The 21,725-nt window shown below is 34.5% G+C and overlaps 2 long non-coding RNA genes across 5 annotated transcripts; one reads left to right on the forward strand and one right to left on the reverse strand.

Annotated features, from left to right (window-relative positions):
* Positions 1 to 1,045: 1,045 nt before the first annotated feature.
* On the reverse strand, positions 1,046 to 5,796 carry LOC145325024 (uncharacterized). Of its 4 annotated transcripts, none has more exons than XR_013881379.1 (8): positions 5,667 to 5,796; positions 5,099 to 5,166; positions 3,589 to 4,191; positions 3,258 to 3,374; positions 2,825 to 2,962; positions 1,823 to 2,008; positions 1,521 to 1,617; positions 1,046 to 1,178 (listed from the first exon to the last, which is right to left on the reverse strand). It is a non-coding gene; the product is annotated as an uncharacterized LOC145325024 (long non-coding RNA). The 4 variants fall into 4 exon arrangements; XR_013881380.1 differs by having other exon boundaries at positions 4,107 to 4,191; positions 5,667 to 5,795; XR_013881378.1 differs by having other exon boundaries at positions 3,258 to 4,191.
* LOC145325026 (uncharacterized) lies at positions 3,092 to 3,686 on the forward strand. Its single transcript, XR_013881382.1, has 2 exons — positions 3,092 to 3,230; positions 3,645 to 3,686. It is a non-coding gene; the product is annotated as an uncharacterized LOC145325026 (long non-coding RNA).
* Positions 5,797 to 21,725: the final 15,929 nt, after the last annotated feature.

Genomic DNA, 21,725 nt, shown 5'->3' on the forward strand with positions numbered 1-21,725 from the left:
CTACAAATCTACTTGTAAATATTACCATCAATGACCTTTTTGTGTTTCGCTATTTATAGATGTTGTCATCCTTGTTTTGCTACATTTAAAATATTTACTTCACTTACAAATCTTCTTTCTTGTACATAAAAAGTTACAATTGCTAAGCCATAAAATTTTAAACTTTTAAAATGAACAAAAAATATAAGGTCATTTAAAAACAAATGGAAAACTACACATATATGTTTTAAAGCAGCAATTTTACACACCACAACTCAGCTGTTTCCCAAGCCACTTAGGCGGAACACACACGCAGGCTATATAGCTCTAAAATACATTATTCAACATCTAACAATAGACACATGCACATTTCACACAACATAAAAATAAAATCAACATAAATAAACTAAAACTTTACTTATCAATATTTTTTTTACACACACCTTGATTTTTCACCTTACACGACACTCCTTAATAAAAACAAAACACCAAAGCTATCAGTATAAAACAAAAAAGCGATATTAATTATTTCTCTCTTTCTGTCGACCCTTCTCTTTATCACTTTCTTTCACTCTTGTCTTAAATCTATAAGTCAAAAGGCCAATGTCTCTTATGTCAATTACTCTATAGAAAGACAGAAAATAATGCCTTATATGTTTTATACAGAATGATATTAACAAAATAAATTTAAGTTTTTAAAATATAAACCACCCTCCCAACTCCCAACAAAATGAACTGAAAAATAAAGCAGCCAATAAAAATCACTCTCAAATTTATCTCTAACTTATTTTAAAACCCCTCCAATTGAGCGAAATTTTTTTTTGCAAAGGGGGAGAAGTTATTTTGCTAAGCAAATAACTATCTAATTATAAATATATCAGTCACATATTCTGTTTACATTAATCAAAACCTAATCTTTTTGCTTCACCTAAAATAAGAATAAGCATGCATGTATCTTATCCCCCAAAAAATAATTAAGGGGTCTTTTTTTAGCTTCACAATCCTATAAAAAGGGATGGGAGCACCATAGGCCCTAAAGGACCAAAATAAAAGCAAAAGGAACACTCACCTAGAAAATCAGTGTACAGGCTACTCCGTCTGCAATCAAATATAGGGCGGACATTCACCAGTTACTTGATCAGCAATGAAATGTTGGAACCACAGTTGTTGTATTAAAACTGGGAGCCGAGTAGATATGACTGAAAAAACAGAAAAAATAAATATTAAATCAAGCTAAAAAATATTCTACAAAATATAAGCTGTAAATAAGATTATTTAAAAAAGAAAAGCACACAGAAAATAAGCCAAAAGACATTCACACTTAAAAAATTACATCTAAAAACATTAGGATTTAATTATCTGCACTACACTCTTGTTCTACTCTTGTTCAGAATACTTTTTTCTCATCATAAAATCCATTATAAATATAAACCAATTTTTTTATCATTCTATGAAAACTTATACAGCTCATAAATTACGAACAAATAAAATATTTTAAATTAATACCCATCTAAATTGAGTCTAAATGATAATATCATTACCTCATAACTGCTATCTTAAGTAAATTTTGTACACCAACAACAAAGCCCAATAAGTGAAAAAACGGCAGAACAAATAGCTAAACAGCTACATGATAATCTAAAACAAAGAAAAAATAATTGTAAAATGAGACAATAATGAATAAGACAATAGTAAAAAACCAAAAAACTTTGTAATTAAAACACCATTATTTTAAAATTAACAACAAGATAAAATTATTAGTTGTTTTGAAGAAACACAGTCTCTTATCCAATATTAAATATGAGTTCGATACTTAAAAATTCATCAAAGAATTATAACTTACCAAATAAAATAACAAAACCAAATTAGAAAGGATCTCCTACATCGTCATCCCACAAATAGCGGCAAACACCACGCTTCTTGGAACCTTGTTCCAGGACAGGAACATTCTGCTCCATGTAGGTTGTCTTGGCGGATAAATAGCGGCCCAAACAAATCCCAAAAAATCTCATCTTCTTTCTCAAAACAACTGAAAAATAAGAACAATTAAAAAATATTAAAATAGCTATACAATTTTAGAAAAATCAATCTTTTAAGTATCGGTCTAATACTCCATATATCTATTGTATCATTAAAAAAGCTATAATTTAAAAGTGAAAGAGGATGTTGCTCTTATGATGTAAAAAAACTTGGCAAGGTGTCTAATCACGTTGTCGTTGGTGTGCAGTGCATAAATCTAAAAAAGTTAAAAACGTTTTATTCTTTGCTCAATAATCTTTTATTGGAAGAAAAAACAGCTTTTTGGACTACAACACTACCACACCACCTCCTAAATTAAATCAAGATATCCATGTTTTTAAAAAATGTAAAGCTAAGATAGATACACACTCTACTACTTTAATTGGAACAATAATAATATTTAATAATTTTATTCCAGGTTTCTAACTCTTTTATTATAGGATAACACCAGAAAAAACAGCTAGTAATCATCAATTTCCTAGGATCCGAAAATGGAGAACCATATCAGTCTCATACTTGAGACAAAAAACCAACGAATGACTGTTTAAGACTAAACTACTAAAGACTTCAAATATTTTGAAATGGTCCATTTTTATCTCTTCCTAACAAAAATACTCAAAAAAGAAGACGGCAATTAAAAGTTTCGATATCTTCAATCAACCTTTTTCTCCCCTGTAAAGAATATTAAAAAACTTTCCTTTTTTCAACTATCAGAGAAATAGGGATAGGAAACTCAACAGAGAGCTGAAAAATTTAGGTGAAAAACACTCAAATAATATATATTTCCCATTCATAATTTACCCATTACATGCAATGATATACTTACTTTGTATGTGTACCACAACCCACTAGTTGGAGATGTAGCAGTGCGGCAGGTGTCCCAGAATAAACAGCTGACAGTGGAACAGTCAGGGAAGCTTTTCATACTCGTTTATTCAGGTGGAATACAGCGGTTCTAAACAACCTAAAATAAAATAACAAAATTAGGTTGTTATAAATGAACTACAAATAAAACAATAAAGTATAATACATAAATAAAATACTAAAGTTTGCATTGCTTTGTTAATTTCTTTTTAAAGTCTTTTTTCGATTTAGGGCTTTTCAGAATAGTACATTTCATTAAAACAATCCAATGGTTCATTAGTCAAAGAATGAAAAACTTACTTACATAATTAGGTGATATTTGGATAGGCCGCAATCTACACTATAACTTTGATTCCAAATTTCATTAGGTAGCTAACCAATCAACAACATTTTACCTATGGTTCTTCGTGCTCAGACTTTCCTTCTGATCCATCACGAGGGGCACCAACAAAGTTCTCCACTAGAGATGGGGAGGTCAGATCCACTCTTCTTAGGTTCAGCTAATTCCAGGCCTTGATAATATCAAATTAAGCCCAAACTTTTAATGGACTACAATGCTTTTAAAGTTAACTTGGAGGCTGTTACGGTACCCATTTATTGGTTCTTTACAATTAAATAGGAACAGTGAATTCAATGGAATCATATCTTCAATTTTGGTTTAAATGAAATCTTTACATGTACGGCTTCGCTGGGTAAATGAACTGACTATTTTAATATTTGTTTTACCTTGTATCTCCGCAGAAACAGTTTAATATTACATTTTGAAAACTTTTTCACGATAGTTAATTTAACCAATCTTTTCTTAAAAGAAACAAAATAAGTTGTTGAAAACTACTAAAATTGGAAATAAAAAAGTTCAAATTGTTTTTATAAATGCTTTGAATTGATTTAAATGCATATTCTGTACTAAAAAATAACAATTTTCTTTAAGTTTTTATGTAGACTGTTTTCCCTTGCTCTTAGTAAGATGGCCGACGGGCGACGTTAGACTGATACAACGAATATAGAGATTTGAACCTTTTGTGCGTCATAGGTTAATCACATATATAGATTGGATAATATTTTTCCCATTTCTACTTTCTACAAAATTAAATATTCTTTACTAAAAATGAATTTGAAAATAAAAATGGCTTTTGCATTAAACACTTACATTTTAGTATAAATTTAAGTTTTGTAAGTAATTAACATTATTTCCGACACTTAATTTTTGCTCTGTGGTGAAGAAATAGGTTGCGTGACTTTACCTTGACATATTTTAAATTATTAAACTTTAGTTTTGTTAGGGAAGCCTTCTCTCAGTCTTCGTGGGGTGATTTGACTGGATTCCTCCTAAATATATACAGTATGGCTACCAGGGAAACTTATACTTGTACTAATAATAAAAGAATTAAGACTCTATGACAATCTCTCAATATTTAATGCCTATTTTGGGAACTTTCTGATGACTCATGACAGCGAGAGATTGAAACTAATAAGTGAGAACAAAACTGGGAATATGATATTGCTTGAAATTTATGCAATAGCAACTAACTTTAGGGTCTTTTTGACTGTATAGTCGGGTTTTTAGCTATTTTTTTTTATAAAAGGACTTTTTAAGAGTTTATTATTTATATCTGAAAGGATCTAAGTAATTTTTACAAAATTAGAACCGACTATGAGATAAATGTAAAATACTTCATATACCTACTAGCGGTTACGCCCTTAGAAGCCTCTAGGGGCAATTAATGTGTGAGGTCTTTTCACCCATAATAGTTTACAACCTTCCATAGACATATAAGAAGCTTCATTGTAAAGGTGAACCATATCGGTTCAGCGGTTGGCGAGATCTTTCGCTACAGACAAAAAAGGCTTACTACTTTATAAAATAGGATAAAATCAATAAAATATGTAGCTTTTGCTAACGCGTAAAAAGAACTATAACAGTTTAAATAAAACTACTCTATAACTAGCTAGATATGGAAATAAAATAAAATAACAAAAGTAATTGTTGGAAAAATATTTGGCCCATAACAAATAAACTGAGACAACCCAGCTGCTCTTTAAAACAATTTCCCAAGAATTTGATGTGGACCTTATATTTTTTTTTTCAACACACATAATGTTATATAATGTACAACTAGTAGAAAGGAGATGAATATGACGAGGCTATCATATTTGTCCACTTGACATTAGTTCAATATAGTAAAACTAGTGTTTTAAAGGTCAAAAATAAAAAAGTTACAAATTTGATACTTACCAAAAATTGAGAGCCCAAACTACGACTACAATCAAGAACAAAAAACAGCCAAACTACTGCAAAAGGGCCTGAAAAAATAAGAAATTCAATTTTTAGATCTAATCAAAAAAGAATAAATCCAATTTTTAAAACACATAAAATTCAATCATTGATAAATAATTATGTTCAGGTCATAATGCAGGAATATGATTGCAATTTTATGGAAAACAACATTTTAAAAATATTGTTTCTTTAAAAAATACATATAAAATTTAGTCTAAAAAACATCTGTTTAGTGAGAGATAAAGGAAGGACTAAATATTATATAATAAAAACGTAGCATAAGATTAATGACCTTAAAAAACGAACTTTCGAATAAAATAGTAATAAAATGACCAAATTTGTATAAAAGATAATTAATTAATGGAATGTCTTTCTATTTTTTAACTCTTCCCAATAGAAATGGATTAATAAATAAGTGATAAAAAATATAAAGACAAATTATGTAATAATAGTTTAAATTGCTAAATAGTCAACACATAAAGAAATTAAATTTTAGCCTTAAGAAACAAAACAAAAATTAGTTTACCAGTAATGGTGTACTTATTTCTTCATTAATCAACGCCTTTTTGTTTCAACATTTTTACCAACCAAAGCCGAGTACACCCAATTTTATCAGCTTGGTTCAACATGATACTCTAAACAATATGTTACAATTGATTTTTAACTTATATAATGCATATTATAACATGTACATATATAAATTTAATCACGAAGGCTTTTATAAAACTTTTTACCGAGATTTTAAGGGAAAACTAATATTTATCACCAAAAAGAAATTAGCCGTTTAGAAAATTATATATTTTTATCATATTTTTCACTGAATAGAGCCTAAAAAGGCATTTTTTAGCTTAATTCTTCCCTTTTTAAAATGAAAAATTTCCAGCGTCTAGCTACCATAACAAAATTAGACGCCATTTAATGCGTCATATAAATAGAGTGTTCAAAACTTAACGCGGCATTCATTACATCCGTGCGCTTACCAATGTAGGTAAGACGACCTTAATGTTTTGGTATAAGTTTTAAAGGGCCTTCTACTTTTTAACATAGTATATAAAAGAATTATTTGAAACATAACTTAAAATCATGTTTTAAAAACCTAATATTATATTAAAAGTACGTCCGTGTAAAAAAAAAAAAAAAAACAACAAAAAAATCATTAAAATAATAAACGAAAGATATCCTATGATTTAAAACACCTCAAAAAACAAGGCTGTATGAAACACGGGTCATTTTTAGCCTCCTGAAACGTGTTATAATCGAGCTTTTCTTTTTGAGGGGGGTACATGGTTCGTCCTTTTCCCCTAAACCGATTCTATGAATAACTTGTAGAGTAGCTTTACTGGGGAAAAACCCAACCCATACCTTAAATTATGTATTTATTCTAATGCAAATAAAAGACTATAAAAATATTATCAAAATTAGACAAATTTAAAACAATTTAATATAACTTTTAAGTAAAAAAGCATGTATAAAGACCTATTTATTAAAATGGGGAAATAAGATCTATAAAACGAAGACCCTAAAAGGTAAAGTGAGAGACAATAACCCTTTTTAATAGAATGGTCATAGTACAGCTAAAAAATTATTAGCAAATATTGTCAGTATAAATTAACATTAGTAAAACAACACAAGAATCATAAAATTAGAGGTTTCGTGATAAACAAACTAAATTAAAAGAATGAAAATTTGTAAAATTAAAGATGACATTAAAAAAAAAACATCATTAGAAAAACTAATTTGAAACCAATAGTTTAATGTATTCTTGATGTAAAATAAAATAAAATGTGATCTTACTAATTTATGAAATGATTATTGTAATTTAGTTGAGATATGCACACACTTTTAAATGCAAAATCTTAATAATCAGGTCGCCAATTTCTATAAAACATAAAAATCAACACAAAAATAAAAGTCATCCTTTTTGTCTCTCTTTTTCCTAAGGCTTTCGGGCCTATAAAAGTAAACCTGGAAAAGAGAAACAGTCAGTCGTTTTACGGAATTTATATATATCACACAAACTCTTTTTGAAATTTCTGAAATTTAAGGGAAGACTCCCTTCTCTTTCTTTGGAATTTTCTTGAGAGTCTTGGCGGCTCAAACTTAGGATTTTACATTTGGAACACACCTAAAAAATAAAAAGTTTTGTTAGATAAGTTCATAATACTTTGTTAAATAAATTATAGAATATCATTTTAATGTTGGTCAATTGAGATAAATTTAAGAATAGGGCCTTCTTAGGGCCTAAAGGCTTAGGCATCCGGACGGATAGTTATCTCCAAATTTTCTTCTGAAGAGAACTCCTATAGCGCGGTACTAGGTACCAGCAAGTCGCAAGTCACTACGGGGCTAAATAGGAATAACACAGGGAAGGTACGGTGGTGGCTCGGCTACCAACGGTTGATGATAGCACGCTATCTGACGGCCGATACTAACAACTGTATCCTCCCCCAGCTTCTGAAGTATAGGAAAGTTGGAGATCGTTATCTATTCGGACAATTTAACATTTTCGGATTAGAACTCTGAATAAGTTCACGTCTTAAAGGTAGTTTTGCTTTGTTAATACTCTGGAAGATCGGTTCGGAGCTAGACCTAGTGACTTTCTTACCTGACAAAGGTACCTAACAAAGAATCTCACGCCTCACGGGGTTGTAGGCAGCAGAACGGAATGTTGTAGTCATGTTCGCATGGCTCTAGTAATCACAACAGATCCTTCCAGTCCAAAAGTGTTGGCAGAGTTAGCTACCTAGGAATAAAAGGATTCTTAGAATAAAATAACAGCATAAAGTTATCGATAATATTTTAATACCATTTTCGGAATAGGGCTTATAGGAAAAAGATTATCCCTTAAATGTATTTGGGTTTAGGATCGGTGTAAAATAATATCACCATTCTAAGGTTAAATATATTTGTCAAAACAGGGATTAATGCGTCGCTGATCTGGAAAGGTGACATTGGTGAGAGATTGTGGTTCTGTGATAAAGGATTACATTTGTCCCTGGAACCCGGAGGCGACCCAAGCGTTTAAAACATATAATAGCGCCACCCTTACTTACAGAAGTGTTTCAGTTTGTGGCAGTAGCTGCGACACTAAAGGCAAAAGATGAAAAATTGTATTGAATATTTTAAAAATCCGAATAACCTCGCAGCCCCGAAAACAAGGGTTGATAACATAAAATGATATTGTTGTAGAATTATTATTCTAAGCAGACACCATGTATAAACTTGATGCTTATACAAGCTATAGGGAATAACAAATCCGAAAACAAAATTTTCTCTAGAGTTTAAACAATCACTGTAAAAAACACAATATAAAGTAGTAAGGTTTGTTTGTCAGAAGCTAAAGATCTCTTAAACTGCTGGTCTAAATAAATTGCACTTTTAAGGGAAGGTATATAAATGTCTTTAAGTGGTTTTAGGCTATTTTCCTGACCTCCTTCGCCCTCTTCTAGAGGCTAGAGGCGAAGAAACTAGAATAATATAAAATGTTTGCCCGTCTGAAGCTTTAGGTTTTGAAAACCGCTGTAAGATTAGGTTACTTCCTCGAGTTCTATCTTTGTTAATTTAAAAAAAATCTACAGAATATTTATGGTGAAGCTTTTTAAATTTTTAATCAAAGTAACATGATGTGTGTGTGTGTCTCGTGTTAGTTTGATGTGGTTCTCCTTCATAGTGAAGCTATTGGTAAATGGAAGCATAAGAGGTTACCTTAAAGAGAAATTGCCCCTTAAAAAAAGTTTTCTCCCTCAAAGTTTTTTACTTTTTCTTTTTAAAAACTAATTATGAAAATTAAGGGTCCCCTAGAGGTCTCTAGTGGCGAGTCTAATTGATATAAAAAACATTTAGAAAAAAATAGTATTATTGTATGAACACTTAATTTGGATGTTAGAAGAATATTCGTGTTTTGTTTGCTGATTCTATTAACTCTTGGAAAATTTAGAAAAACATAGAAAGAAAATTTCCCTGTCACATAGAAGTTTCTTTTTCTTTTCAAAATTCTGATTGGTTTGATATTTAGTTTTTTGAAAACAAAGCCTAACCATAAAGTGAGTGTGTCTGTTTGTCGGAAAGGATTGCATTGGATCCATTTGTAGATCTAAATCCTATTATATAAAGTAGTAAGCGTTTTTTGTCTGTCCCGAAGGATCTCGCTAACTGCTAAACCGATATTGTTCTCCTTTACAGTTAGGCTTCTCATAGGTCCTGGGAAGGTTTTAAACTATTTTTGGGGAGGGTGTCTTTTCATACTTCCCCCCAAAAAATATTTTTTTACTCTTGAAACTCAAATTTAAAATGGGATCAGTTCAACTTTTCCCTCTCTTACCTTAAGTGCCCCTAGAGGCTACTAGGGGCGTATCCGCTAGTTATAAAATAAACTGTTTAAGATTTAAACTATTTAAAGATTTTCCATCGAACGAATGAAAAAACTTGTTTATGAAACTATGGGTACCAGTATAATTTACAGTCCATACTAACCTCCTTCCCTGCAAGGGACCAAAGACTTTTGGTATATGTACCTTACCCTCCTTCATTAATATAGATTTCAAAATTGATTTCTATTTTCCTGGGCACGTTACTTTTGTTGGTATTAATAACTGACCCCCTTATTTTACTTCCTAAAGAAAATTGTAATCGATGAGTGTTCGTTTACATTGAGGGAGGGGACAATTGAAAATAAATCAAACTGGTACCCAACGTTTTACAACTGCGTTTTCTTATTCGTTTGCTCTAAATCCGTGAGTGCTTTTAAAGGTTCCTTCCTAACGATGCTGTACGTATTGGTGCAAAAAATGGGGACAAATTTCAAATTGTTTTGGCGTGTGACGTCATACCCCCATCTCTTTTCTAGAGGGTTTCTTTCCTCCTTCCCTTTTCTTTCCCCTCACTTGTGACGTAAATAAACAGCCCCGTTAAATCAATTTAAAAAGATTCCACGACAAACGTAGGAGTCCCAAACGTAGGAGTGGAAAAACATCGGAGTGGACAAACGCAGGAGTCCCAAACGTCGGAGTGGGACAAACGTCGGAGTGGACTAACGCAGGATTTTTGGGACAAACGTCGGAGTGGACAAACGCAGGAGTCCCAAAATATTTTTTTCAATTTTGAATTTTTCTTTTATTTTTGATTTTTTTTTCAATTTTAAATTTTTTTATCCAACATCTCCCCCCCCCCCCCTTTATTCGGTCCCCTTATTTTTCTTAGTTAGGTTAGGTTAGGTTATAGGCCAGGGGGCCGAGCGCTGCGGCTAGGCAGGCTAGGGGGCCGAGCGCTGCGGCCAAAACCATTATTTTGTAGACAGGGGTATAAACAAATTTAAAAATTGTCATATTATTAAAATAGCGGACACTCCTGCGTTTTACTTAAGCAATGTCCACTCCGACGTTTGTCCACTCCGACGTTTTTCCCACTCCTATGTTTGTCCACTCCGACGTTTGGGACTCCTGCGTTTGGGACTCTTGCGTTTGTCCACTCCGACGTTTGGGACTCCTACGTTTGGTAGGACCTTTAAAAATTGTCCCCATTTTTTGCACCAATACGTACAGCATCCTTCCTAACTTTTAGTTTCCAAACACTTCAACCTATAAATTTAATCTGCAGAAAGAGTAATTTTGTTATCATCGCTAGGGATGAACATCAATTTATCATCCATTTACTTTACACTTTCAAATCCCTGGTTTGTTTAGTAGCTAATTAAAACAAGTGAATAATAGTTATTTCTCGCATCGTATTATAAACAGCTTTCCGCGGATATAGAATGTACAATTATAAGATTAAAACCAGTTTTTTAGCCCCGTGGTGCCGAAGGCACGGGCTAAAAAAATGATTTTAATCTTATGATTGTACATTTTTATATTCGTAGAAAGCTGGATGTAATACGATGCTAGACATAGTTTTTTCGTATGGATGAGAACCGGTTCCTATCCCCGGATTCGAATGAATACGAGAAAAACTTTTTTAATTAAAAAGATTGACATAGTTGTAAATAAATTAAGAGATACATGATTAGTATGATTAAGTGTTCTTTCTCACATAACAATAAAATAGCAGTGTTATAAAATAAAAAAATAATCTTTCTCCCTGTTTTTTACTTTTTAAATTTACAGCTAGAGGGTCCACTCCCTCCCCCCCGGCCCCCCCCCCCCACACTCCATGAGCCCTTTAGTATGGGCTTGGCGATGTGATTACTCATTTACACTATGTATCACCCCTGTTAACGATTAAAGCATCAAATTAAAGGTTTAATTGTAAAATGTCGATGCATGACCAAGCAGAAAATCGTCAGGGAATAAGGGATTATCGATTTTTTTCATTATTAAATAACATTACCATGACAAAGCCTCCCAAAATGCAAAGCATGTCATTATTTCAATGTTAGTTTGTCCATTATAAAATAATGATTTTGAAATTCTTTGCATTAAAGAATAATCCAGTACACTTGTTAATGTTTAGATTATTGCCTTATACAATTTGTCATATTTTGTTCACCTACTAGAGGCTGGGGCTCAATCTAGTGGCTTTGTATCTGAAGCGGGAGGGAGGTTGCAGAGCATAGTCTAAAACATTTCCTAGAACTAAATATCGGTTCTTTGCATGTGGTTACCGAGATATTAAGGGACAAAAAAAACAAAAAATAACTAAAATTTTTTACATATGTATAATATCCAATTCCTTTATTCTATTTTTTTTTCCTGATAAAAAGTAACAGAACGTGCTGAAATCAAATGCACTTATATGTATAATTATCAACCTTCAAAAATTTTAGATTATTTATGTATACTTACATAATCTTAAAAACAAATACAATCCCCAAAAAAAACATTTTATTTTTTATCCTTCCTTTAAGGTTAAGTTAATTGATGATTAGAGCTCCCCACAAGGCAAGTAACACGTCTTTTTCTATCTTTTTTTTTAAAATGCCCCCCTTTAGTATAGCTTTTCATTTTAGAAATAAATAAATACGCAATAAATAATTATTGCTGCGCTTCTAAAAATTGAAACATGCATATATTATAATTGGCTACCAATACATAAAATGTGTGGATACTACTGATGCATAATCATATGGTTTCTCATGTATGTGGGTAGATACATGTAGGGACAGAGACCAGGGATCTAAAGGAACAGACAATGACCGATACATTTGTTGTACATTCCAAATGACGATACAAAAAATTACCCCTTCTGTAGATCGATGAAAGTTCCTAACATTGTCAAACCAACGAATAAGAAAGGGTTATTATAAAACTTTTTTTTGACTAGTGTTATAATCAGTCCTTTGTCAGAGACAATTAACTCTTTTATTGTGAGACGCGTTCACAGGATTTTTCTTTTGAAGTTGATATTTTGTCACAGAGGTAGCTAGAGATTGTAAGAGTAAGTCTAGTGTGGAGTTTTTGTAGTTCAAATACTGTTAGAAGCTTAGCTACTCTATAATTCTCTTCCTTGCATTGTAATGTTGTAATATAAATATTTTTGAGTGATTTAAAAAAAATTCCATCTCTAACTACTAATAATGTTTCTCTTATTAATTCGAATCCGGTGGATAGGAACCGGTTCTCATCCATACGAAAAAACTATGTCTAGCATCGTATTATATCCAGCTTTCTACGAATATAATACGATGCGAGAAATAACTATTCTTTCAATAATATTTTAGTTGTTTAGTAACTATGTATACCTATTTTAACATAGATATATCAATCTTGGAAACAGTAATACCCAGGGAGGGAGGAGGCATTAAACTTTTAGATATACTGGTACCCAAAGGTTTATGATCACGGTCGCCCAGAATAAAAACTTTTGGTACTTTTATCAAATCTTTATTGATTTAGCAGTGTCAAAACTTTTCAACCAAAAATTTTAATCTACAGACGAAGTTTCATCTTTGAGGATGGTCATTATTTTATCATCCTTTGTCTTCTCCACAAAGATTCTTGTTCAAATAAATATTGCTGCGCTTCTCTGGAAGTGAATATGTTTGTTTCTGTTGAATAATTGATGGATGATAATGCAATATTTGACGTTTGGTCAAAATAAAAATATAAGATGTCATGAATAAGGAAAATGTAAATAGATAATAAAAAATATTTCTAGTATGGCTTCCAAACAGGTTAATATCTGCTGGTTTAGAACTGGTTCTCGGCCATACTAAATACTTTAGTCCCTCCGGGCTAACAAAACTGGTTTTAATCTTGTAATTTATCATATTAATATCCGCGGAAAGCTGTATATTATACGATACGATAGATAACTGTTCATGTATAATCAATTTGAAGCAAATTAAAAAAATCTGAGGAAAAAATACATTAGAAAATCTAAATGTTAAACTCTTCTAAAACACACCTTGAATATAAAAACTCCAACGTCTTAAAAAAGTTCTCAAGATTGATAATTTTTCCCTTATCCTTGTACAGATGCACTAAAATAAGTGAATATGTATGTTTGTTTGTGTAAAATCTGCAAAGTAACTCTAAAACTGACTTTGTCCGTACTAAAATATAGGGAAAGCAGAAAATTGCCCTCTTTATATGCGGACGGCTCTGTAATTTCAATTAATATTTAGTTTAAAAAAGAAAAACAATACAACGAACGTCAAATGCCTGCTTTAAATCTAAATTATTAACATTTAGTCTAAGTTAAAAAAACCTTTCTAGACTCTAAAAATAGCTAATAAAGACTAGGGACACGTGAACTATTATTCACATTACAAAGATATGAACTGTTCATAATTTTGTTAAAGATTATGAATTTATATGTATTACAATTACCAATTTATGTAAATGTATTTTATTTTCAAAATTTAAGGGTTACCACAAAGAGAAAAGTATTGAGACAGTCAGGGGGTGGATAGTTCATTCCAAGAAAAATACTTTAACATTTAGCAAATTAAATTATGGTTTACACTCAATATATGCTGTTCTTGATAAAATTTTTAAAAATAAACGATATATCAAAGTGGGGGCAGAGATTCAATATAAAAGAAATTCTTATCATTTAGAAAATTGGATAGAGAACATTTTTTGTTTTAGATAAACTATGTCTACCTGATAGACAATACAGAAGTAGAAATGTTTATGGCAATATTGGCACATAGAACAATGTTATATAGAAAGTTTTTCTTTTAGACAAAGTCAAGCTCTTTTGATACATATTGTAATAATCTTTACATAATGTCTTGAAATCAAAATGCACTTATAAATAAAGTTGTATTATTTATTGAAAATAAGCTTTTATAAATAGTCTGATTATTTAACAGAAGAAATACATTCCTTCTATAAATTTTTTGTAGTTCTGTGTATTGAAATAGCTTCTGGGAAAGAGAGATGTTTCAAAAACATTGAAAAGAAGCATAGAATTAAAAACGCATTTTGCTAAATTATAAAAAAGTGGGAGTATGGTATGATCATTATAGAAAAGGTGTGCGGACATAGAAAATTGATGCTAAGTGTTCAGAGAAATATTCCAAATTAGCCATCTGTCTTTGGCAACAGGCTAGAAACTCCATTTTTTGGGAGAAGAAGGGGATTTTGGACTGTAAACTAAACCAATAATTTTAATCTACTGAAGAGATAATTTGTTTATCATCATTGTGGATATGTATAGTTTTAGCATCCATTGTCTCATCCCTTAAATTCCTGCTGTTTCCTCAAATGGTGTCAAGGTGTATCCACCCCCTAAGACTAAAATAACACTTTATTAAAGGAGGGTGTCAAAAAATTTGGGTGCGTTTTTGCAACTCCAGGCAAAACCCTGGCACGCCACTGACTTTAATGCTATACATAGAAGAGGAAGGCAAATAAACATAAACTTTTCAGTTTTACGACTTGATCAAGCAAAACTTTAGTAAGTAGAATATTAGTCTCTGTGAATGATGGTGGATACTAGGTATATCAGTCTCTGTGAATGATGGTGGATACTAGGTATATTAGTCTAAGTGAATGATGGTGGATACTAGGTATATTAGTCTATGTGAATGATGGTGGATACTAGGTATATCAGTCTCTGTGAATGATGGTGGATACTAGGTATATTAGTCTATGTGAATGATGGTGGATACTAGGTATATTAGTCTCTGTGAATGATGGTGGATACTAGGTATATTAGTATATGTGAATGATGGTGGATACTAGGTATATTAGTCTCTGTTAATGATGGTGGATACTAGGTATATCTGAATTTAAAATTGTAAATCCCTTCTTCTGTATATTTACCATTGACTGAACACAGACAATTCACTAGGAATACCAAAAAAACTCTCCATATTACATAATAGGTGTGCAATCAATTACGCAAATTGGCATTTCCGCAAAAGGAAAGGAAAGGATAAAAGTGTCTCAACCATGACACTTTGGTTGAGTGTGACTTCCGAATTAGCGGGAAGTTCTCGAGATCTGTTGGCGAACATACAAACCCCCAATACCAGGAACCATCAAGTTTCAACAGCAGGTTTGATTATAGATTTATTGATGAAATTATTTCAAAGTCCTGAAATTATAAAATCAATTAATACAAAATTCAAGTTTTTATAACCACGTAATCTTAATTGTTTTTTTAAAATCATTTTTCTCTACGGTTAAGAATCTTTGGAAACTTTGGCTTTAAAGGAAAATTATTTGGTTTAATAAATCATTGTTAAATGCAAAAATAAAAGCACATAAAAAATTACTAAAACATAATATTAATCATAATTAAGTTTCATGCTTAGCTGGCTAAAGCCTTTTTAAAACTACATATAATCGTCCTATACACCATTCCTCTTAATAAAATTAACAAATTCTACCTGAAGTTCTTATGGTTTCAAATCCCTGGTATACTAGGGTTGTTCACGCACTATGAGACCAATGATAGGCCAATTTTTTGTTCTCCGAAATCTTCACACACTCATATCTCATTCAAAAGTAACGAACGTGGCGCATCAAAATATAAACAATCCATACCGCGTCACTTTATGAAAGGAAAGTCAAAAAAGACGACATTTGCGCTTAATTTGGGATAATGATAAGGAATTAATTTCGATCTTGATAAACACAAAGCTTCCTCGAAAAGAGGTTAAGACACACCCCCCGTTTGAAAGTCAAATTAACTTCCTTAACGAGATTCAAGGTTTTTTGCGCTGAGCACTAGCAACATTTCTCACTAAACTCAACTCACCATAATCACATGAGAATGGCCACATCCCGAAAAACATGACAATTTTTGCTCCTAACTAAATGAAACCCCGTGAAATGCATACACAATATTATACTCCTCACTAGGACTCATAATACCTCACATTTTAGGATAGAAGGATGGGGATTGGATTGTACCATACAATATTCCAGGCACATGACACTCACAAGATCACATACACAAATCCTAAAATGGATAATCCTATTAATCATGATGTTGTAAATATAACAACTTATACTAAATAATAATCATTTCATAATCAATAGGTAATAAATCATTATTAATAAATCAATAAGTACCTACGAAATCAGGTTGAAATGTAAACAATAATGGTAAAATAAAATGAAATAAATCTTAGACAAGAAAATTAAGATTTATAGGTACTTAAAACTAAATTTGTTAAGCATCAAAAAGAGTAGTAAGAAAAAATATTTCAAAATCCTTGGGCAGAAAGTTTTTCAAACTTAATGAATAAGAACTGTACTATCTTAATCAACAATAAAACTTTTCAATACTTAAATAATAGCAAAATAATAATAATATCTTCGTTAGAATTTTCATCGAAATTATGAAAAAAAATACCAATTTTTCTTTGTAAAAATATGAGACTTTAAATATGAATTTTCAATCATTCCTTGATCTGAATAAAAATGTTTTACTTGATTGAAATTCATATATAATTTAAAAAAATCTGCTAAAAAAATACTTGATTTTTTTTCTTAGAATAAATATCGAATCACGCAACCTCGACACATTTATTCCTTTTTGGTAAACTTTTCAGGTAAGTTTTATAATGAATTGTACTTTTGAAAAGAAGTTAAACTCAATAAAATTAAATTTGAGCATATGAAATAGAATAAAATTTAATCGCATTTCACTTGATTCTTATTTTAGGCATAAAAATAGGCATATGAAAAATGTGGCTTTTTTTACTAAAAAAATCTCAATTTCCATAAAATAAGAATCAATTATTAATCATAATTTTTAATAACTGCCTGACTGATACAGCATGTTCTTCCAGGGGAGATTTATCTGTCAGCCTGAACAAGACTCTTGCAGTCTTTCTCCCATCCTCAATCCTCGTCACTCGGCCCATCCGCAAACATCTCATCAGCGGATTGGTACTCGTAACCAGAACTATATCTCCGTCGGCTAGCGGCTCCGCCATCTCATCTTTCCACTTGGACATCCGTAATACCTTCGGTAGAATCTCCTGGCGGTAGGCAGTCCAAAACTGGGCAGACAAATCTTCTAACAACTTCAACCTGGAGGAAATTTGGTCCTCCGGTTTCATCGCCACATTGCACAACGGCTGGCGGTCAACATTTCCCAGCAGCTGGCCAGGGGTAATCAGCCACCAATTCTCCACGTCGTTCGCAGCTTCTATCGTCAACGGTCTGCTATTCATTAACTTGCTAACCTCTGCCAACAGCACCAGGAGCTCATTAAAATTAACAGAACTATTCACCAACTTCTTGGACAGCAATCTCTTGGTTAATCCTACCATTTTCTCAGCTTGCCCAATAAAATGGTGGGCTCGGGCCGGGATCTGTGACCAAGAAAACTCTACCTGGCTGCCCAACTTCTGCTCTAAAACCTTGCGAGCAGCGGATAATTGTGTGCCCATGTCGCTTACTATAACCTTCGGCAGACAATGAACAGCCTCCAACTTGCGCAGGGACAACAGGATACTGCTGGTATCATACTTCTCCAAGGCATCTAACCATAGCGCCCCTGAGAACCTGCAGACTACCACGAACACCCACACCTTCTTCGTTGCTGTCTGACTCCTCGTTTTGGCGGCAGCTCTCCTCGTAACCAGCGGACCCATCAGGTCAACTTGCACAGCTTCAAATGGCCTGCTCGGGACCAACTTGTCAGGTAACACATCCTTCATGGTAGTACGACATTCCTTGGCCCTCTCAACACTGCAGGGCCAACACTTCTTCACCTCCATGATGGACAACCTCCTTGCCTTCACAATCCAGCACCAACGGCGGCTCTCAGCTAAGGTTCCACGGACACCAGAATGAAGCTCAACATGCGCTTCTCTCATAATGATAGAAGCTAACCAATTACCAGGCTCCAAAATTACTAAACCTGGCATGTCTTCAAATAGCATTTTACGGCCACCAGTAATGGCGTCAATGACGGGCTCGCCACGACCAACCATTTTAAGAATTTTCATCTCCCTGGTCACATATTTACCTCCGGGACCCACGACAGGCCAGGTCAATGATACTTCATGCACTAATGGATTCAATGACGAATAATTGCCTTTAGCGTCATTTATCCACTCATCCTGTTGGCTCCATGACACAATGAAAAGTTCCGCCGCCGCCATAAAATTGTACAAAGACGGCTTGTACACAGAATCCGCGGCTGCTACATGACTACCAGCGGCTGTAGTCTTGCCTTCTTGTCTGCTCTTTAGCTTCTTCAACCAGGTGTTCGATACTTGCAGGACAGCTGCCATAATACGTTTGGCCTGTCCAAATGATCTCCTGTGCTTAAACCTAAAGACATCTTCAGCGGCTTCTCCGGTAACTTTCATTGAACATAACTTAACCATTTTGGTATTCAACTCCTCCGGTGGTAAATCCTGCTTGACTTGTTCGGCAGTTTTCACCGGCCACGCACTTTCATCCTGGTGCAACCATTCTGGGCCCAATCTGTACCTGGAACCTGGACCTAAATCTGATACCTTGCAGGTGCTTCTGGTGCCCAAATCTGCAACATTGTGTGTCCCTGGGACCCACCTCCAGTCATCCTTGTTGGTTGCAGATTGAATTTCTCCAATGCGATGAGAATTAAATGTGTTCAACATAGCACTGTTGGAAACTATTTTTGATAAAACACACGATGAATCAGTAAAGTACATCACTCTGATAACATCAAAGGGCAGGGCATCTCTGATGGACTTTGCCAACCTTGTGGACATCTGGCAACCCATCAATTCAAGGCGTGGAATTGATTCAGTCTTGACCGGCGCAACTCTTGACTTGGTGGCTAGCAGGAACGTTTCAAACCCTTGCCTAGTTGGCCACCTCAAATATGCCATACATGCATAGGCCTCTGATGACCCATCCGAAAACATCATCAAGGATGGAAGGCCAGTTGGTTCCTCCGGGACCACACAACGGTCAAACTCCAATTTAGCGACCTCAGCTCTGTCCTCCAGCGACTTAACAAGTTCATCCCGTAGACTTTTTGGAATGAAATCTTGCCAGCCCAAATTCAGCAAACATGTTTTCCGCAGGACAAGTTTAATTCTCAACAGAATAGGGCTGCAAAGCCCGATCGGGTCGAAGGTCTGGGCGGCGAACCTGTGGACCATCTTCTTTGTCAGATTCTCGTCCAAGGCGTCCTGGAGGTTGTACAAATCAGCATCCTCTTTCACCTTCTTTCCCTTGACTTTACCATCTTGGTTGACTCTCGTGGCGATGGATAACACATCAGTGGCTGGCTTCCATATCAGCCCAAGAACCTTGGTTGGCGGGCAATCATCACCTGAATAAATGACTTGTTTGAAGGAAAAACTACCTTTGCTGATAATTCTATCGGCTTCTTTCATCATCTCCTTGGCTTCTGGCACAGATCCTGCTCCCGAAATAACATCATCTATGAAGCTGTGCTTCTCAAGCTTGACTGCAACTGGAATCTGAGGTAACTTGAAATCTTCCTCGGGGTAGGTAGGTATTTGTGGCTCCTTCCATAATTCAGGTTTGGCAACAATTTCACTACCATTAATGTTACCCTCTCCATACATCTCCTTGACCTCTGCTTCACTCTTTCCGCCGAACAGGCGGGACGTCAACTTCAGGGCTGTAACCGCCAAATTTCCCGCAGCCAACTCGCCAAAATTCACAACTTTGGTCAGGTAAATTTCAAGTGGACCGTCTGGCGTCGGGGAAAATAAAACTCTCTTCATCTGGCTGTCGAACTCTGTGGCCAGGATGGAGTTATAAAACTTGGAAATATCCGCGGTTAAACCAACCTTGTAACCGCGGAAAAGCAACAAATGATAAAAAATCTTCTGCATTGGCGGCGGACCTCCCAGCATTATGTTATTAAAACTGGTGCCCTTGAACGTCAGGGAACTATTTGCACACAATCTCATGGGTGTGGAACTTGAATCCTCCTTGAAAGCAACCACTATTGATGAACAAGACTTAGGCCCTTCATACTGCAATTCTTCAGGCGTTGCTTTTTGAAACACGCCTCTGGATATGGCGTCCTGGAATACCTGTACATACATATCATAGGTACCTTCCTTGACCATCTTGGCACGATCCTTTTCAGCAATTTTGCGGGCTAAACTCTCATTGTAGGGCAAAGTGTGAGGATCTTCAATGTAAGCATATTGACCTGTCCACTTGTTGGACTGCAAGTCTAGTGTTAAACCTGCCTCAATTATCCTCTGCCTCTCACGCTGGTCCCAGGTAGTGCCGTCGGCCATAGCCTTGCACTCTTGACAGGCAGTACATCCTGGACAAAGTGCCTGCGGCTGTACGCCAAACGATTCAGACGTCAGAAAGTCTGGCAAGGTGCCTCCACTGACACTGACAGCCTTATATGCCGACTTTTGATCTCCAGCTCCACCGTCAGCACTTGTACAGATAAAACCACTACCAAAAATGGTTCGCCACAACATAGACTGGCCCACTTTCTGGTAGGTTGATGGAAACACGTCAGGATGTGTATTTCCAATGATGATATCTAAGCCTCCACTAATATATGTAAATCTTTCTGGCGGCATTTTAAATATTTCGGCGGCGGTTTCTGGGTGGACCGAGCGCATCTCGTTGGCCCCGCCGAGGGTAGGCATGACAGCTGCCTCAAACTCCCTCAAATTACCGTCCCTATCCTTCAGATAAAACACAACATTGCGGCAGGAAGACTCACTGCCGTTAGCTACAGAAATAGTTGTATATCTGCTGGTAGATTTCAGCTTCAACTTGTTGGATAACTTCTCAGACACAAGTGGCAAATTTGCACCAGAGTCAAACATGACAGTGGCGTGGCAGGTGCCGCCGCCAGGTGCTACAACAGGAACTAACTGAAGTAGGAAGGTACAGGGGCTGGGTGCAGAACTTGACTTGTAGACTGTATTCACACCAGCACTAGCCTCATGGAGCAACCTACTATGATATCTGTCGCAATTATTGGTGCCACAAACACCAAGCTTATCCGATTTATTACACTTGTCAGCAGCGTGGCCGTCACACAGGCAGAGTTCACACAACTTTTTCTGCTGGACAACTTTCTTTCGGTCAACCACATCCATCTTCTTAAACGTGAGGCAACGGAAAATCGGGTGTTTCTCCTTGCAGCTTTCCACAGGACATGTACTGTTCCACTTGGAAGCCTTGTCCTTTCCAGCCTTTCCATTCTTATTGTCGCTGCGGCCAGATACTTG

The sequence above is a fragment of the Acartia tonsa genome, chromosome 7, assembly GCF_053477335.1.
Source record: "Acartia tonsa isolate MP-2025a chromosome 7, ASM5347733v1, whole genome shotgun sequence".
Classification (NCBI taxonomy): domain Eukaryota; kingdom Metazoa; phylum Arthropoda; class Copepoda; order Calanoida; family Acartiidae; genus Acartia; species Acartia tonsa.